The sequence below is a fragment of the Octopus bimaculoides genome, chromosome 16 (genome assembly GCF_001194135.2).
Source record: "Octopus bimaculoides isolate UCB-OBI-ISO-001 chromosome 16, ASM119413v2, whole genome shotgun sequence".
Taxonomy (NCBI): Eukaryota; Metazoa; Mollusca; class Cephalopoda; order Octopoda; family Octopodidae; genus Octopus; species Octopus bimaculoides.
This window is the reverse complement of record NC_068996.1, coordinates 24,502,120-24,505,821: the sequence shown is the minus strand read 5'-3', so window position 1 is coordinate 24,505,821 and position 3,702 is coordinate 24,502,120.

Below are 3,702 nucleotides of genomic sequence, written 5' to 3'. Positions count from 1 at the left end.
TGTATATATTTATGTGTGTCTGTGTTTGTACCCCAGCCATTACTTGACAACTGATGCCGGTGTGTTCATGTCCCTGTAACATAGTGGTTTGGTAAAAGAGACCGAAAGAATAAGTACTAGTCTTACAAAGAATAAGTCCTGGGGCTGATTTGTTAGACTAAAAAACCTTTACGGTGGTGCTCCTGCATGGTTGCAGTCAAATGACTGAAACAATTAAAAGAATAAAAGAATAAAAGAATAAAAGAATAACTATATCTTTTATCTTTCATCTTTTACTTGTCTCAGTCATTTGGCAGTGGCCATGCTGTGGCACTGCCTTGAAGAATTTTAGTTGCACCAATCAACCCCAGAACTTCTTTCTTTTTTAAAGCCTAGTAATTATTCTAACAGTCTCTTTTGCTGTTACAGGGATGTAAATGCACTAACACCAGTTGCCAAGTGGTGGTGGTGGTGGTGGTGGGACAGACACAGAACAAAGACACGTACACACACAGATATATACACACGCCTACCCATGCATACATACATACATACATACATATATATAAGTATTTTATTATCCCATAAATAATGAACTAAAGTCAGAGGGGGACAGTATAAACTACGTGCATCAACTTCTCTTAAAACCAGGTAGTAATTTTACCTTGTCCTTATTCTTAGTGCAAGTTTTGAAGAGTGCAGTTCGATTTTAACAGTTATTTTTTCAAAGCTATAATGGAAGGGAAAAAGCAGCATATTTGGCATATTTTGCTTTATGGGTTCAATAAAGTCAACAACGCTATGGAAAGTATGAGGAATATTAAAGCAGCATATGGGGATTGGACAATAAGCGTAAGCCAGTGTCAACGGTGGTTCCAGAAATTCCAAGCCAGAAACTACAGCCTGGAAGATTTGTAGAGTTTGACGAGGATATCCTGCAAACTCTGGTGGAACAAAATCCCATCGTAACTATTGAAGAACTAGCAGAGAAGCTTGGATTTGGTCATCCAATCATTTATTGACACCTGTGTGCCATCAGAAAAGTCCGCAAACTGGGTCAATGCATTCCTCACAAACTTTTTGAGTCTAATCACACAATGAGAGTGAATGTGTTCTGTTCTCTTCTTTGCTGAATGAACCATTTTTTGAACTGAATAGTGACTGGTGATGAGAAATGGGTTCTTGTGGTGTTATGGGCTGTGATGAGCTATGTGTTGTGGTGGAGAGGGGTGAGGTAAACAGAGGTGAAGCCAGACCGGAAGGGCCAGACCGGAAGGGTCAGATCAGAAGTGTCAGATTGGAAGTCGGCGACACGCGGTTGAAGGCTAGCACGTGGGGCCAGTGAGAAAACAGCAACGTTATGAGAAAGACGTGTTCTGATTAGGAGCGATCGTGTACCCCGCTGCGGTCGGCAAGGTAAGGTCCAACGCTTCATTCTGTCCTTTTGCTTCTTGTCTTCTTCCTCCATCTCACCACAATTCTCTATAAAAATGTTGAGTGCTGACAACAGTGGGTAGAGAAAGGAGAAACACTGGCACCCTAGGCTAAAGAAGGTCTTCACCTATGTAAAGTGTTATGTTTGGTGAGATATGAGAGGTTTAGTCCACTTTGAACTTTTAAACTCAAACCATATGATAACAAAGAAGGTCTAATATGAGCAGTTTGAGGAGCTTAAGTCAGAGCTAGAAGGAACTTAGTGGTTCGGCAAAAGAGACCGATAGAATAAGTACTAGGCTTACAAAGAATAAGTCCTGGGGTCGATTTGCTCGACTAAAGGCAGTGCTCCAGCATGGCTGCAGTTAAATGACTGAAAGAAGTAAAAGAGTTAAAGAGTATATTATGATATATATGCATACATACATACATACATACGTACGTATGTACATGCATACATACATACATACATACATACATACATACATTCATACAAACATATGTATGTATATATGTCATCATTTAACATGTTTTCTATGCTGATGTGGGTTGGACTATTTGACAGCACCTGATGAACTACAGAGCTACACAAAGCCCCAACATCAGCTTTGGCATGGCTTCTATTGCTGGACGCCCTTCCTAATGCCAATTACTTCACAATATGTACTGAGTGCCTTTTTCATGCCACTGGCACCAGTGGGGTTGCCAAGTAACTTACAAGACAAGTAACTTACAAAAGAGGAAAAGATCTCATTGACTGAGTGGAAGGTATTTGTGGGGAGAGGAGAGTTGGCTTTATGTCAGTTGTTGAACTCTAAAGTGTTGTAGAGGGACAAATACAAGGGTCTTGCTATAGAAGAAGTATATGACTTCTCCATATGATACAAGGGTGGGTGAGATAGGTTAAAAGAGACATAAAGATTTTAGAGACCGGGTGCCAGAGAATATGGTACAAGATGGTATGTAAAAGAGAGAATACCAACAGTAGATCAGGAGGGAAAGAAAGGTACTTTCATAAGAGTGTGGGAGGAAAGTGACAGATAAGTAGAGAAGGGGCTAGAGATTGATGTAGTAAATGAATAACAAAGTGAATGGTATGGTTTATGTTAAGTATCAGTATGGGAGGAAGGGTAAGAAAGATAGAAGTGGCTCTGGAAGTGGGAGGTGACAACTGGCGACACAGGTATGGACTGCTGTAGTGTCATAAATCTGTAGATAGATCAAAAAGTAAGGAAACAATGTTCCAACCACTTTAAGCATATTGCAATATTTTATACAGTTGATGTCCTCCATATGCATCTCATGTTTACTCCAGTGCAGTCATTTTTCTTGTACACCATTTATCCAGTTTTCCTCTCAACTAATTTGTGCTATCTTGCTCAAGTAAACCAACATTACACATCCAGCAGAGCATGCTTGTTTCATTTCTTTCTAATCTTTCTTTCTACCCCACCCCTTCAATACTGCATCCCCCTTCCAATTGAGGAGGTTTCGCCGTTTTTTTTTTTTTTGCCTCTTTCTTGTCTTGCAAGTTACTTGGTGACTCTGTCAGTGCTGGTGCCACATATAAAGCACCCATACATGCTGTAAAGTGGTTGGTGTTTGGAAGGGCATCCAGCCATAGAAACCTTGCAAAAAAGATTATGGAGCCTGGTGCAACTCCTGAATTTGTAAGTTCCTGTCAAACCATCCAACTGATGCCAGCATGAAAAATGGACGTTAAATGATGATGATAATGACGATGATGATGATGATGATAGACATACATTTCTATCTATCTATCTGCCTGTCTGTCTGTCTGTCTATCTATCTCCTATTGGTGCAACAGCTGGAACTCACAAACTGCTATAAACATTATTAAGCAAGGCAACAGCTCAAGACTCATGACTAGTTTGAAATCTGTTAAAACCTGCAATGCACTGGTCTCTGGCAGGAAAACAGCATTCCTGACAAACTGTAGTGATACAGTGTATGATACAGGATATGAGGCACTGAAGCCATCACCCTTTATAACAGAAGAGGTCATGAAGAATTAACATATTTAGTGATTTGGGTCATGTCAGCAGAAAATATAATGGCCTGTAGTTAGCATAAATATGTGTGTGTGTGTTTGAGTGTGTGTATGTGTGTGTGTGTGTGTGTATGTGTATGCATATATATGTGTGTGCATGTGTACGTATACATACACACACACACACACACACACACACACATATATATACACATATATATATGTATATATATGTGTATGTACATAAGTGTATATATATATATATATATATATATATA